Genomic DNA, 17,554 nt, shown 5'->3' with positions numbered 1-17,554 from the left:
GTACGTACTGTTATTATACTCATTTATATTAGGAAGCACATACTATTATTATATTTATTTAAACTGCAAAGTCATTAAGATTTTGGTTATCAGCTGAAAAATTATCTATTTGTTGTTTTTGTTCAGTTGTGTCTTAATTCTTTGTGACCCATTTGGGATTTTCTTGGCAGATACTAGAATAGTTTGCCATTTCTTTCTCCACATCATTTTACAGAAGAGAAAAGAAGATAATCAGAGATTTAAGTGACTTATTTTTTTTACACAGCCAAGAAGTATCTGAAGCTGGATTTGAACTCAGGTTTTCCTAACTCTACCACTGCCCTACCAACCTTTAAACAAAGGATCATATACTAACTTTCTATTCCTACAACATGCTTTTGGAAACACTGTGGCACTATCATGAAACAGTACTTGACCGATTCCTCTACTCATTCCCCAACAACCTAACTGTATGTCAAACTTCAGCCACTGTGAGAGCAGAACATTCATTACAGCTATATATATATATATATATATATATATATATATATATATATATATATATATATTTTATCTTTGAACCCCTATCAACTAGTAAAGTGCCTTATTTACAATAGAAGTTTAGTAAATGCTCATGCATTTAAGAAGCAATACGACAAAAAATTGGGCATCTAGCCATACATATTCTGTAGAAGACTAATCTTCAGATGAAGACACTTGGTGAAGACCATACATCTATCTGTCCTAGAAGTTATATGATACAGTGCCCTGGTATACAGCAGGTACTTAATAAATATGAGTTAATTGAATGCATTGCCAAACTTTAAACTATTCAGAATCAGATTCTGTATTATGGGAGAGTGTCTTTGACTGCCCATTCCTTATTTCCACATAATTCTATGAACTTCCCCTAGTCAATAAAGGTGGAGATTCCTTAAATTCTCTTAATTGTCAATTTTTTTCTGTTATTTTTAAATTGTGAACAGATGACCATGTTATGTGGGCAACAAATGATGGGGAATAAGCTTGGGTGTTATAATTAAGTAGAATGTACCCTAGTTAATTTGGCATATTTAATTATAAAGAAAATTGTCTGCCACATGATAATTATGCATAAATAATAAGCAATTTATGTAAATGACTAATTATTTTCATAGGCATACCACTTTTTTCTTTTTTTTTTTTTAGCATTTTCTTTTCTCTTTAGTTCTAGTTCTATTATTAACATGCCAATGGTTTCCCCGATGTCATGCTATTTAGCTGAATTTTCCTGTGTGTGTGTGTGTGTGTGTGTGTGTGTGTTTCTGTCTGTCTGTCTGTCTGTCTCTCTTTCTCTCTCTTGGATTCCAGAATAAAATTGGAAAAAAGTTTGGAATCTCTGTAGTCCAACTCCTTCCTTTTACGTGAGAAGACCAGGAAAATTAATTGATTTGCTTAATGTCATTGCGATAAAAAGGCTTTGAACTCAGGTTCCCTCACTCCAAATTCAAGGCTCCTTTTTCGCCATAGATACATAACATCTCTGAGTGCATACGACTTTAAAAGATTAAAAAGAAGGCTTGGTTTGGGTTTGCCATTATCAAGAATTCCTATAATTGTATCTTTTGAGTAAATTTTCAGTCATGTCCAACTCTTCTTGAATTCATTTGGGGTTTTCTTGGCAGAGATAGTGGAATGACTGGTAATTTCCTTCTCCAGTTCATTTTACAAATAAGGAAATTGATGCAAACGATGTTAAGTGACTTGCCCAGAGTCACACTATTAGGAAATATTTGTGGCAAGATGTGAACCTAGGAAGATGAGTCTCTCTAACTCCCAGATTCTAACTTTCATATAACTTTCTAACACCCACCAGCCCAGGAACAATGTCCCCTTGGCCTGAATCACAGCCTCCTTAATCTTCAATGCTTCATTACAAGAAAGGTAAAATAATGGCACAAATTAGAACTGGGGATTTAAATTCTGCCAAATAGTTGATACTGTTTTCACAAACCTTTCAGGTTACAGTACAATTCCAAAAGGAATCTGCCATTTCATCAGAATTATCTTCAATCACACAAGTTTCTGTGAATCAGTTTATTTAATTTTTATATATTTGAATTACAGTACAAATAAATAGGCCACTAGGTGGTGCCATAATGTATAGAGTGCTGAACTTGGAGTCACGGAGATTTATCTACCTAAATTCAAATCTGGGCAAGTCACTTAACCCTGTTTGCCACTTCAGTATCTCTGCCAAGAAAGCCTCCAATATGGTCGTGACAGAAACAAATGGATAAAACCAAAAACAATCTTTCAGATGACCTGACCAAAGTTTTAATGACTTTGCAAAATGAAGAACAGCACCAAGAGTTAGAGTGGTGGACTTGTAGTCAATACATTGAGTTCAAATCCAGTCTTTGATAACTATTTCCCTCACCTGTAAAATGGGGATAATAATATCAATTTCTTCCCACCTCATCCTCCATCTCATATAGTTAATCAAAGTGTTTTTTGAATGTAGGTTGTTGTTAGAAATTCTTTAGCTTTATTAATGGTTTATACCTCCTACCTAATATTATAGTTTAGAAGGGAGGGCTATAGGAACTGGGTGGGTCAGAAAAGGCTTCCTGCAGATAGCATTTGAGCTGACTCTCAAGGGACACCAGGGATTCTAAGAGATGGAGATGAACATTTAGGGTATAGGGAGGGCTATGACAATATCCTGTAAATGAGAGGAGAGTTATGTATGAAAAGGAATGAACTATACTGCCATTGTAGCCATTCAGTGATTGGTCCACCATATTCATGTCAAATGTTTCCTTCCCAAATTTATCTGGATCTTCCACTTGAAAAATGTCTTAGCCTTAGATTGGTAAGAGGTCTATTAAGACCAGTCACTGTTCTCAATAATGAGATGATTCAAGCCAGTTCCAATGATGACTTTATGACCAAAGAAGAACTAGTAAACAGCATGAAAGTCAAAATGGACAACTGTGGTTACATTCAATTAAAAAGTTTTTGCACAGAGTACCAGCCATTGAAGTCAGGAGGACCTGAGTTCAAATCTAGCCTCAGACACTTAACACTTCCAGCTGTGTGACCCTGGGAAAGTCACTTAACTCCAATTGCCTCAGCAAAAAACAAAAACAAATTTCACAAACAAAACCAACAGAAACAAGATTAAAAACCAAATACAAAGTTGGGAAAACTCATTACAAACAGTGTTTCTAATAAAGATCTCATTTCTAAAATAAAACAAAAAGACCAATTACTCAAAAATCTTTCTTCTGGATCACTTGTAATAATCTATCTGCAGCTTTGGCCATTCCCATTCCTTTTCCTTGAAAGAAGCATTAGAGATTTAGGCCCTAATTCAGGCTATTTGGTCATAGTTATGTGAACTCTTGACAGTCATAGGCCCAACCAAGTCTTATTTTATCTTATAAAGTATGAGCATATGTGTGTGTGTGTATATATATATATATGTGTGTGTGTGTGTGTGTGTGTGTGTGTGTATATATATATATGTATATATATATATACACGCACACACACACACATATATATACACACACATATATATATATACACACATATATATGAACATATTTGTATATACATATGTATACATACATATATACACAGATATTGTTGTTAGTCATTTTATTGTTTCCTGAGGAGGAAAATGAGGCAAATAGGGTTAAATTAGTTGCCTGACAAAACAAATCTATTAGATGTTCGAGATCAGATTTAAAGTCAGGGCCTCCTGAGTCCAAGTCCAGCACTGTATCTGCTGAGCTATCTAGCTGTTGACAGAGAAAGGAAGGAAGGAAGGAAGGAAGGAAGGAAGGAAGGAAGGAAGGAAGGAAGGAAGGAAGGAAGGAAGGAAGGAAGGAAGGAAGGAAGGAAGGAAGGAAGGAAGGAAGGAAGGAAGGAAGGAAGGAAGGAAGGAAGGAAGGAAGGAAGGAAGGAAGGGGAAGGAAGGAAGGAAGGAAGGAAGAGAGGGAGGGAGGAAGGAAGGAAGGAAAGGAAGGAAGAAGGAAGGAAGGAAGGAAGGAAGAAAGAAAGAAAGAAAAAAAGAAAGAAAGAAAGAAAGGAAGGAAGGAAGAAGGGAAGGAAGGAAGGAAGGAAGAAGGGAAGGAAGAAGGGAAGGAAGGAAGAAAGGAAGAAGGGAAGGAAGAAGGGAAGGAAGGAAGGAAGGAAGGAAGAAGGGAAGGAAGGAAGGAAGGAAGAAGGGAAGGAAGAAGGGAAGGAAGGAAGAAAGGAAGAAGGGAAGGAAGAAGGGAAGGAAGGAAGGAAGGAAGGAAGGAGGAAAGGAAGGAAGAAAAGGAACGAAGGAGGGAAGGAAGAAAGAATGAAGGAAGGTGTGTGTATGTGTGTGAGAGAGAGAAAGAGAAGAAATATATATAGAGAAAGAGAGACAGAGAGAAACTAACTGCATTTGGAACCAGAGTATTTGAGTTCAAAGCCTTTTTTGAGCAAGAGTTGAGTTCTATGTAGGATCTTCTTGACCTTTGAAAAAAGCCTAGTTCCCAGATCCTAAATATTCTCTCCATTTTTTACCTCTTCAGGATTTCTACCCTGATTCACATAATCTAGATAACAGACAGTGTCTAGACCTCTGTATACTCTGGAAAGAAACTCTTCTGCCGAACTTTATATGATTTCTTAAAGAACTTCCTCCAACATATATGGCCCTCTGTGTATTAGGCAAACCCATTTCCGGAAATCCCTTGTGAGGTTTGAATTTCATCTTTTTTTCACTAGCAGTAAAATTGTCAGATAGATATGGTGCTAATTTTAGCTTAATGTGTGATTACTAGGTGAGTGCAGCAATGCTAAAGATATCAGTACTTAAGCCCATAATAATAAAAAATCAATAACCAAGTCTATACTGCATAAGTTTAAAAAGCATTATCATAAAATAAGAGGGGCCATGAAACAGCAGTTCAAAATGGAAGCTCAGCAGGAAACCACAATTTCTATAAAATAATCAAGGAAGTTTGGTCATAGGAAATCCCTGGACTACAACGAAAATCTATATTAAAAAAATGATCCCAAACTAAGTCAAGATTTAGAACTGAAAGGAACCTTAGAGATACCTGGCAACTTCATCATTTTTCAGATGAGGGAACTAAGGCTCAGAAAGTTTAAGTGCCTTACTAGTAAATATCAGAAGTGATATATATATATATATATACAAACATTATAATTTCCAAATAGCATTATGTGAAGTACAAATGGATTATTAAATTTTCGATGTGAGTATGTATACCTCAAAAACTGACAAATCCTACAAATCAGGTCTTGATTTGTCTAGACTTGAAAAAAATATGGAGAAAATGTTAACAAAGTAAATTAAATTCAAAAATTTGTCTTGGGTATAGTTTGAGCCAATTATTAAAATTTAGCAGCCATACCCCTTCACCTAAGCTAGCAATCTTTCCACTATACCATGTGTCACAACTTAGAAATACTATGGAACAATCCTTTCCAAAGGTTCTTACCCCATTTGTGTCATAGACCCTTTGACAATCTAGTGTAGCGAATGGACCCTTTCTCAGAATAATGTTTTTAAATGCATAAAATAAAACACATGGGATTAAAAAATAAGCTTATTATATTTACATATTGTATATTTTTCAAGTCTATGGACCCCAGATTAAGATCTCCTGACCTAAAATTAATCAAATGTTCTCCCCAAGTGTTATGCATGACCTATAACACCAGAGGGTGCTATTGGCGTTACTGTGACACCATCTGTGACTCAAGAGAAACTGCTGCCTTTTTACCCTAAATTTTTTGTAGGGTTTAGAATATGGCATTTTGTAAGTAGCAACATTTATTAGCCTAAGGGTTTGATCTGAATTTACCCAATTAGCTCTTATCTCCATAATATACTTCCACCTTGCCTATGTGTGGGTTTCTTAGTTAAATTTTAGTGCAGATCTTCAACAAAGGCCTAACTACCTGCAGAGTTCATACATATTATTAGAAGGAAAAAAACCCAAATCGAACAACATATCCAGTAAGGGTGTCTTCTCTTAGATCAAGCCTGCTAAGAGTTAGACCCCTTTCAACAAGCAGGCCCCAAATTTCCAGAGCTCAGCTCCTTTTCCCTTCCCCTGTGTCCCCAGCTGCCCTCCCCAACTTACCCTGCAATGTCAGTGTCCAAATAGGGAAAATATTATCAAGAACTGGAGGTTCTTTTGTTCGTCTCTCTTACAGGGAACTCAGGAAACTCAGATAAAGAAAATTCCTCTCCCTGTGCAGGTCAGTAGTTTTAGTACAATTCATTGTTTTAGGACTTACTTGAGGGGTTAACTAATCTACCCAAGATCACACAGCCAGCATTAAGAGGCAGAATTTGAACCCATACCTTCCTAATCCTGAGTCCAGCTCTCTGTGTCCTAAACTGTGCTGTCTCCATTATTTACTGATTCATATTCAAAATTCATAGGTGTATTCCAATACCTCCATATCCTGCTCAATAATTGGGTAGGGTCTTTTCACTACACAGACTTACCTACAAAAAAAATCTATTTTTAATTCCTTTACCTGGATTTAAAATTCAAGGAAAATATTAAAAAGTACAATCCCAAGATAATGAAAGGATAGAGTATTAAATAAAGCAACTCATGACATGAATCAATTTCTATAACAGGTAAAACCTGGGAAAACTTTTCAGCCTATCAGAGCATATTCTTATTTTAGCCAAGGAGAATTTAGGGGTTGAACAAATGACCTCTAATGTTTGTACCTGCTCTGAATATATGATCTTATCATAATCCAGAGAATTTAACCTTTCCACATATTGGGTTTTCTTAGTTCTAATACAAAGCTAACACAACTATAAACTGCATTACACAATCTTGATCATGCCTGCAAAACCAAACTCAAATTATTAAAAGTTTCATACAACATTGGGAATAATGCCCACTGAAATGAGTCCATGGAACACAACAGATTTTTGAAATTGAAATAAACACCATTCAGAAATCCTATACAGATAAACACACTGGCATGATATAGGAGGGAAACTACTTTCTGCATGGAAGCTGCAGATGCTGATAGATTGTTAAAGGTGTTTGAGTAAATAATTAAAATTCCAATATGAGCATCATACTTTGGAAATCAGTTAATTACAGGAACAATGAAACATCAATTCAGAATGGGTATCCTTGTAGGAAATTATAATTTCTGTAAGATAACCAAAGAAGCGCAGTAACCCCATAAATCAAGGCTTAATTTATTGTTTTGTTGATTGTTTAGACTTTAAAAAATGATGAAGAAAATGGCAATAATGCAGATTAAACTGCCCTGTATCAGTCAATGGTTAAAGTTTTATCCCCTAGAAATGAGCCTTTATATATATATATATATATATATATATATATATATATATATATATATATATATATATATATATGTGTGTGTGTGTGGTCTTTTGGTTCTGTGTGTTGTGTAATGCAGTTTATAGTTGTGTTAGCTGTGTACTAGTGCTTAGTACAGTGCCTGGAACACAGTGAGTATTTAATAAATGTTTACTGATTGATGATCAACTAGTATTGTCCATCTAATTGGATTGTTGGGAGGTTTCTTTGAAAATCTTTCAATGCTATAAAAATGTGAGTTATTTTTAGTATCTCTATTCTGAAACAGAAATTCCGCATTTGTAATCCTAGCTAAAGAGCCTCATAATAACAAAAATTTTTAAAATTAAAATTTACAAAGATCTTCCCCCTCTGCCCCCTGTTGCCACAGTGTCTTAACTATATATAGATATATGGTGTAAGCAAACATCGAAATGCCAAAAAGGCACTCCATTTTGGAATTAAAAATAGTTTCAACCAAAATATCTTCCTAGAGACTTGGGAGAATGTGTAGTAGCACAATCCTCATTACCCAATTTTAAATTCAGGGTAATGTAATTCACTGAGTGGCAGGCCCACATAAAGGAACTAAATTGTGACAGCTGAATGCGTTAAAAATATCTGCATGAGGATGTGATTATAAGGCAAAGAAAGATTTTTTTTTAAATTAAGTATCAGAATCATAAAGCTGAAAGGATTTTTGTAGGCAAGCAGTTAAATTCCATTTTCAATGAAAACAGCATGGATTTGAAATCAAAACAGGGTTCAAATCCCAACTATGACACATGGTCAAGTGACAAAACTTAACTCTAAACTCTAAACTTTAGTTTCTCCATCCATAATGGAGACAATACATTATATGTTTTTTGGTAAGGAATAACAGATAATAGGAGGTGGTGTTATTCACTACTTTTGGTGTTTTCTTGGCAAACAGAGAAAAGTGGTTTGCTATTTCCTTCTTCAGCTTATTTTATAGATACAGAACTGAGGCAAAATAGACTTTAAGTGACTTGTCCAAGTTCACCCAATAAGTATCTAACCCTGCATTTGAACTCAGAAGGTGAATCGTCCTGATTCCAGGCCCAGAATCTATGCTATCTAGCCACCCTGAGATAATAAGTAGAAGGCACTAAAATACTAAGTATCAGGATGTGTGGGAGTTACATAATGCTCAGGAAAATAGTTAGTTAACATTTTTAGAAAGCTTTGAAAATGGCAAACTTCATTTATTGGCAGAGCTTGATTTATTGTTTTGTTGATTGTCTGGATTTAATAAATGATAGAGAAAATGTTAATCACATGGATAACCTTAAAAGTATGTCATGTCATTTCAAGAATCAGTTAAACATTTACCAGCATTCCCTTGTCTATTATTATTATTAATCATTATCGTTATTACTACTACTGATCATTATTATCTATCCTTGGTGAAAATATTTGTCAGTTATATGGTAGAAAAACTATCCAAATATCAGATAGAATGAGTAATGAGTGTTCTTCCATCTCTGAAATTCTCTGATTTTACAATTGATAAAATATTCAAATTAGACAATTCTTGGAGGGAATGAAACAGGAGATGCAAAGTGGATAACAATATAAAGAGATGTACCTAAGACTGATTTGGGACTTCAGAGAATGCTAATACTTTTATGTCAACTTGACAGGAAGCCTTCAAGGGAATATCTGCATTTGACTACTTGCTGTTTAATTTTTTTTTACTATGATTTAACTATGAATTAAGGCAAAGGTGTAATGTTTATCATCGTAACAAAGCTGAGAGTGATGACTAAAATGGTAAAGACAAAAATAGGCTCCATTCCTCTAGCCTGTTCAGCTCTTTTTTTTGGATCCTGATTTTCTATCCTTGTAGTGTCTTATACTTAAGAATAATGAATCAATTTCTTTAAAAAACTTTTTACATTAACATATATTTATGGAATAAAGTAAATATTTCCATAACAAAACACAACAAAAAAGGTGATTGTGTATAAAACTACAAATCTAAGTATAATTTGCTATTCCTTTCAAATATACATGAAAATTATCATGTAAATTGTTTCTTCTTCTTTTTTACCCTTCCCCAACCTTGCCCTAAAACTGATTCCCATTAAATATAAATGGGTGTGTGTATATGTATATGTACATATATATGTACATATTATATATATAAAATTATTCTATACATCTATCAATTCCTTCTATTGATGCAGATAGCATCTTTTTTCTTGTCATTTATACTTAATTTAGGTATTTATAATGGTCAACGATAACAATAATTCCAAATCATTCTTAAAATAATATTGCTGCTACTGTACACAAAATTTTTTTTGATTCTGCTCATTTCACCCTTCATTATTCCATGCAAGTCTTTCAATGTTTTTCTAAAGTTATTGAGCTCATCATTTTTATAGCACAATACCATTCCATCATTATCATATATGACAACTTGTTCAGCCATTCCCCAATTGATGTGCATCCCTACAATTTCTAGTTCTTTGCCACCACAAAGAGAGCTGCCATTTATTTTAGAACATATAGGATCTTTTCCTTTCTCTCTAAACACTTTGGAAATAGACCTAGTAGTGCTATTATTGGGTCAAAGGATTATTGGTAGTTAATAACTCTCTTTGAGCTTGATTCCAGATTGCTTTCCAAAATGGTTAAATCAGTTCAGAAATACAAAATGAGAAAGCACAGTAATTGCCCTAGGGTTTTAGTGGGTTGCAACTTTAATATGAATGGCCATCAAAAACAGTTAATGCAATTTCAGGCTGCATTAAGAGATAAATATATTTCAGTAAAAAAGGTGATAATCTCAGCATTCTGCCCTGGTTGGACATTATATTATATTCAATTCTGAGTACTATATTTTAGGAAAGATACTGATAAGTAGAATATTTTTCAGAGGAATACAATAACCAGGTCGGTGAAGATCTACATTCTATAACAATCAGTTGAAGAAATTGGGCATATTTTACAAGGGAGAATAGTAGCCGCAAGAATTTTCTTTCCCTCTTTGCTTCCTTCCTTCCTTTTTTTCTTCTTTCCCTCTTTCCTTTCTTTTCTAATTTTTAAAAATCTCTTTTATCTTAATCCTATGGCCTATACAAGTCTTCTCACATAATAGATATAGTCAAACAAAAGAAACCACATTAGCCAAGTCTTTTTTTTTTTATATATATATATATATTTTATAATATTATCCCTTGTATTCATTTTTCCAATTTACCCCCCCTCCCTCTATTCCCTCCCCCCGACGACAGGCAATACCATACATTTTACATGTGTTACAATATAGTCTAGGTACAATACATGTGTGCGAATATCATTTTCTTGTTGCACAATAAACATTAGAATCCGAAGGTACATGCAACCTGGGCAGACAGATATTAGTGCTAACAATTTTCATTCCCCTCCCAGTATTTCTTCTCTGGGTGCAGCTACCTCTGTCCATCATTGATCAACTGGAAGTGAGTTGGATCTTCTTTATGTTGAAGATTTCCACTTCCATCAGAATACATCCTCATACAGTATTGTTGTTGAAGTGTACAGTGATCTTCTGGTTCTGCTCATTTCACTCAGCATCAGTTGATTTAAGTCTCTCCAGGCCTCTCTATATTCCTCCTGCTGGTCATTTCTTACCAAGCAATAATATTCCATAACCTTCATATACCACAATTTACCCAACCATTCTCCAACTGATGGACATCCATTCATCCTCCAGTTTCTAGCTACAACAAAAAGAGCTGCCACAAACATTTTGGCACATATATGTCTCTTTCCGCTCTTTAGTATTTCTTTGGGATATAATCCCAGTAGTAGCGCTGCTGGGTCAAAGGGTATGCACAGTTTGATAACTTTTTGGGCATAATTCCAGATTGCTCTCCAGAATGGCTGGATTCTTTCACAACTCCACCAGCAATGTATTAGTGTCCCAGTTTCCCCACATCCCCTCCAACATTTGTCATTATTTGTTCCTGTCATCTTAGCCAATCTGACAGGTGTGTAGTGGTATCTCAGAGTGGTCTTAATTTGCATTTCTCTGATCAGTAGTGATTTGGAACACTCTTTCATGTGAGTGGATATAGTTTCAATTTCTTCCTCTGAGAATTGTCTGTTCATATCCTTTGACCATTTATCAATTGGAGAATGGTTCGGTTTCTTATAAATTAGGGTCAGTTCTCTATATATTTTGGAAATGAGACCTTTGTCAGAACCTTTGTTTTTAAAAATATTTTCCCAATTTGTTACTTCCCTTCTAATCTTGTTTGCATTAGTATTATTTGTACAGAAACTTTTTAGTTTGATGTAATCAAAATCTTCTATTTTGTGATCAATAATGATCTCTAGTTCTCCTCTGGTCATAAATTCCTTCCTCCTCCACAAGTCTGAGAGGTAGATTATCCTCTGTTCCTCTAATCTATTTATTATCTCCCTCTTTATGCCTAAATCATGGACCCATTTTGATCTTATCTTGGTATATGGTGTTAAGTGTGGATCCATATCTAATTTCTGCCATACTAATTTCCAGTTTTCCCAACAGTTTTTTCCGAATAATGAATTTTTATCCCTAATGTTGGAATCTTTGGGTTTGTCAAAGATTAGATTGCTATAGATGTACCCTTTTTTGTCCTTTGTATCTAATCTGTTCCACTGATCTACCGGTCTATTTTGTAGCCAATACCAAATGGTTTTGGTGACTGCTGCTATATAATATAGCTTTAGATCAGGTACACTTAGACCACCTTCCTCTGAGTTTTTTTTCATTAGTTCCCTTGCAATTCTTGACCTTTTATTCTTCCATATGAATTTTGTTGTTATTTTTTCTAGGTCATTAAAATAGTTTCTTGGGAGTCTGATTGGTATAGCACTAAATAAATAGATTAGTTTGGGGAGTATTGTCATCTTTATTATATTCGCTCGGCCTATCCAAGAGCACTGAATGTCTTTCCAATTATTTAAATCTGATTTTATTTTTGTGGCAAGTGTTTTGTAATTTTTCTCATATAATTCCTGACTTTTCTTTGGTAGATGGATTCCCAAATATTTTATACTCTCAACATTTGTTTGGAATGGAATTTCTCTTTGTATCTCTTGCTGTTGCATTTTGTTAGTGATATATAAAAATGCCGAGGATTTATGTGGATTTATTTTGTATCCTGCCACTTTGCTGAAATTTTGAATTATTTCTAGTAGCTTTTTAGCAGAGTCTTTGGGGTTCTCTAAGTATACCATCATGTCATCTGCAAAAAGTGATAGTTTGATTTCCTCATTTCCTACTCTAATTCCTTGAATCTCTTTCTCGGCTCTTATTGCCGAGGCTAGCGTTTCTAGTACTATATTGAATAGTAATGGTGATAGTGGGCAACCTTGTTTCACTCCTGATCTTACTGGGAAAGGTTGCAGTTTATTTCTATTGCATATTATGCTTACTGACGGTCTTAAATATATACTCCTGATTATTCTAAGGAATAATCCATTTATTCCTATACTCTCAAGAGTTTTTAGTAGGAATGGATGTTGGATTTTGTTAAATGCTTTTTCTGCATCTATTGAGATGATCATATGGTTCTTATTAATTTGATTATTAATATGGTCAATTATATTAATAGTTTTCCTAATATTAAACCAGCCCTGCATTCCTGGAATAAATCCTACTTGATCATAGTGTATTATCTTGGAGATGATTTTCTGAAGTCTTTTTGCTAATATCTTATTTAAGATTTTAGCATCAATATTCATTAAGGAGATTGGTCTATAATTTTCTTTCTCAGTTTTCGATCTACCAGGTTTAGGTATCAGTACCATGTCTGTGTCATAAAAGGAGTTTGGTAGGACTCCTTCATCCCCTATTTTTTCAAATAATTTATATAACATTGGGGCTAATTGTTCTTTAAATGTTTGGTAGAATTCACATGTGAATCCATCTGGCCCTGGGGATTTTTTCCTGGGGAGTTGATTAATAGCTTGTTCTATTTCTTTTTCTGAAATGGGACTATTTAAGCAATTTATCTCCTCCTCTGTTAATCTAGGGAGCCTATATTTTTGGAGAAAGTCATCCATTTCACTTAAGTTATCAAATTTATTGGCATAAAGTTGGGCAAAGTAACTCCTTATTATTTCTCTAATTTCCTCTTCATTGGTGGAAAGATCCCCCTTTTCATTTGTAAGACTATCAATTTGGTTTTCCTCTTTCTTTTTTTTGATCAAATTTACCAAAGGTTTATCTATTTTATTGGCTTTTTCATAAAACCAACTCTTGGTTTTATTTATTAATTCAATAGTTTTTTTACTTTCAATTTTATTGATTTCTCCTTTTAATTTTTGTATTTCGAGTTTAATTTTTGGTTGGGGGTTATTAGCCAAGTCTTAAAAACTTCAGATTATACTCTCCCAATCCTATTTCTCCAACCTACTTTCTAGTTATGAAATCATAATCAAATCAATGCTGATATGTTTGGTATGTCAATCTCCTCTCCTAGAGCTATACTCATCTTCCCCATAAATTCCTAACCCATAATTCTTTGCCCTAGATAGCATGATCCTGACTGGTTTCCCTCTGTTAGAAAGAAAATTACTTGAATGTAAGAAATGCTTGTACTTTTGTTTTTGTATTCCCAGTTCTTGGCACATAATAGGTTTTTAATAAATTCTTTTCTATTTATTCATTTATTTAGAAAAAACACAGAGGAAAATAAAAATAAATAAATTCAAAGGGGGACACAAGTGGGACAATTTTGCTAGTCTTCTAAATTATTCTGAGCATTTTGAAAGGTTTGTTGATAGTTATTAAATTCACACAAGAATATGGAAAGTATTAAATGAAAATCACAATTCTCTTCAAGTATCTGAAAAGTAATTAGTCTAGTTCTATTTGAACTGAGAAGGTGAAACTAGAAAACAGGCAAAGACAAATTTGTGTTTGCTTTTTGGGAAAATCAAAACAAACAAAATGCTTTCCATGAAAAAGACCTGTCTGAAAAGTAGAGTAAGCTTTCTCAGTAGGTAGTGGGTTCCCTTTCATTGGAGATCAAGATCAAATGATTCAAGATTACAAGGTCTTCGAGCAGAAGCTGGATGATGACCATTTGGTGAGTACATAATAATGGGGATTCCTTTCAGATATCAGTTGAGCTAGATGATTCTTAGGTCCCATTCAATTCTTAAATTTGATGATTCTATAGAATTCCTTCCCTCAATGAGAAAGAGAGAGAGAGAGAGAGAGAGAGAGAGAGAGAGAGAGAGAGAGAGAGAGAGAGAGAGAGAGAAAGAGAGAGAGAGAGAGATTGAGAGAGAGAGAAATTATATCATTGTGAACCTCAGTCTTAGCTTCTATCAATTCCTCTTACTTCAGTCCTTTAGTCTCTGTAATACTTACTCTCAGTTCTTTCTAATATGACAATATCACAGGATTTAGAGCTGGAAATAGACCTTAGAAATTATTAAGTGAACACCTTTAGTTTAAATTTGAAGAAAGTCTATCCAGGAGAATTGAAGTGATTTCCCTAGTTCTACATAGCTGCTAAATAGAAGAAACTATGATTTGAGCCTAAATTTTGAAGTCTAAATACATTATCCTTTTCACATCAACATGCTGTCTCCCCACAATTATTCCTCCCCTTATAGCTCCTTCCCTCTCACCACAGAGATCAATCTGTACCAGCTTCACATGGAAAGACAAGAGGTCAAAGATGTTCACGGAGGCTGAGCAGAAACTTATTTTGAGCCTGTATATCTTACAAATCTTCCTTTTTGAAATTGTGCCATTAGCAACAGAGACTATGAAGCACACTGGAGAGAGGATGTGGCTTAAAGTCAGGAAAATCTTGATTCACATCTTGTTTCCAACACTTCCTTACTATATGATCTTGGATAAATTACTTACTAAATGTGCCTCAGGCAGAGCCCTAGAAATAATGTTTTAAGTCATAGCCAAATTATAGTTTGTTTAAGTAGAGAATTTCCATATCTGTTGTCCCTTACACTGAAGAAATCACTGATATTGGGAATACAAATCAAATAGTCTCCCATTTGTACTAATGTTGTGCCACAGTTCCCTTTTATTGTTCTGCCTCTATTTCCCTAAATTGTCCTGCTTCACTTTCCCTGTCTTGCAAGAGACATCTTCAGGTACAAAGAGAAAGCATTTATTTAGTCCCTACAGGGAGAGGCCCAGACACACACCTGGGAAGGTATTCCAGCTCCCATTATGTGCTTGTGGAACCTGACAAGCTTTAAGCTTGTCAGGATTTAGAAAGCAAAAGACCCACGTCTTTTCATTGGATAGACTAAACGAAAATAACCAACCTTGACCAATGGTGACCAATGTTATCTGCTTCCTGTGGGTCACATCACTTCCTGTAATTTAGGGTCTGGCCTTTAGAGATCATGTGACTTCCTGCAACCCAGGGTCCAAGACCTAATCTTCTGGCTCTGGAAACAGGGATCATATCACTTAGGCCTAGTATCATAAACTGAGAAAACTTCATCCAATCAGTCCCATTCAGAAATTCTAAATGCACCTCACATACTAGCCCGGTAACCATCATAACTCATTTAATTTCATTCAGATCCAATTTATTCACATGCAAACTGAGGATAATAATGTCTGTATTACCTAGCTCACAGGGTTGCTGCAAGGTTCAAATGAGTTAATAATGTATATTAAGTGCTATGTAAGCTTTAACTTGCTACAAAAATATCAGTTGTAATTATTAACAGATTATGTTATTTGATAAAAAAAACACCAAAACTGTAGAAGTGATTTTTGCCATAGGAAACAAACTTAGAACCCAGGTCATGTCCACTTTGTCTTACCTTGAATCATAAATGCATCATTAATTCAAAACTAGGTGGGCTGATTCAATTTGGGATGGTGTTTTAATTTAATCATCATGAGGAAAGCACCACTGCCTCATTGCTTCAACCTTCCCACAAATAAATATCTCTGCCTCCTTCACTAACAGATCCCACTGCTTCTTCTGACCCACATCTTATTATAACACGCTTCAACATGACAGTCATTTTCCAGTATACAAAGGGCTACCATGAAGAAGACTTACTCTGTTTAGCCACAGGGGTCAGAAATTGAGGTAATCAAAGTAGCACCAAGACTGATTTTCATGTAAGGAAAAACTTGACAATTAGTTGTCCAAAATTGAAATAGACTGCTTTGGGATACAGTGAGTTTCCCAACACTAGATTTCTTTAGTTTGGGGCTGCATGACCACGTATTATTGAGACTATAAAAGGAATCAGGTAGGCTAGATGGTCTCTGAGATCCTACTAACTCAGATTCTGTGACTAGGGCTAACTGGCAACCTCAGAAATAAGTGGATATTAAGAGTACCTCTCCTTTGGCACCTGCCTTCTCCTATCCTGAATCTAATCAAGGACAAACAATATATGGATTTAGAGCTAAAAAGGAAATCTAGTAACTGAATAGAATGTTGGTAAAGGGGCAGGAATCATCATTCACAAGCAAGTCCAGTAGGGATCTCAATGAGTCAGGCTTATAAAAGTCAGGATTGTAAAAACAAGCAACTAAGAGAACTCTTATTGAGCCTATTGATCAGAAATTTCAGTTTTGTCTGACTCATGACCCATTTAGGGTTTTCTTGGCAAAGACAATAGGATAGTTCGCCATTTCCTTTTCCAGTTCATTTTACAGATGATCAAACTAAAGCAATCAAGGTTAATGACTTGCCCAGGTTCACACAGTTAGAAAGTGACAAGTCTCCCTGACTTTAAGTACGGCATCTTATCTTCTGTATCACCTGGATGTCCTATTGAATTTTAGGGGAAAAAAGTCAGAAGAAAATTGACAAAGAAAGGTCCTTTATATCTAATAGCAGAACACAAGACATTGCTTTGGAATCTAGAAGAGAGCTTTTTAACTGAATAGTTTTATTATCATTCAATTAACATTATAACTGTTCTCATCAGTGCTGTGGAATGAGCCCTACATTGGAGTTGAGGGATTTGAGGGTGAATCTGAAGTTTCCCAATTATTACTTAAATAACTTTTGAGTAGGTCCCTTGGCCTCTCTTAATGTCTCAATTTCCTTGTTTTTAAAATAAGGGAGCTGAACAAATGAGATTTGAGATGGTTTTTTTTTTTTTTTTTTTTTTTTTTTTTTTTTTTTTAGATTTAATAAAGAAGGAGAAAGAGAAAGGAGGTGAAGGGGAATAAGAAAGAGGAAGAGGAGGAGGGGGAAGAG

At 34.7% G+C, this 17,554-nt stretch overlaps 1 protein-coding gene across 2 annotated transcripts in view; it reads right to left on the bottom strand.

Moving 5' to 3' along the window:
- Positions 1–17,554, bottom strand: part of ADCY1 (adenylate cyclase 1) — a 359,348-nt gene that overhangs the window by 167,914 nt on the left and 173,880 nt on the right. The gene's annotated exons all lie outside the window — the stretch shown is intronic.

The sequence above is a fragment of the Sminthopsis crassicaudata genome, chromosome 1 (genome assembly GCF_048593235.1).
Source record: "Sminthopsis crassicaudata isolate SCR6 chromosome 1, ASM4859323v1, whole genome shotgun sequence".
Taxonomy (NCBI): Eukaryota; Metazoa; Chordata; class Mammalia; order Dasyuromorphia; family Dasyuridae; genus Sminthopsis; species Sminthopsis crassicaudata.
The sequence above is the reverse complement of the archived record's forward strand: the minus strand, read 5'-3'. Positions and strand labels throughout refer to the sequence as shown.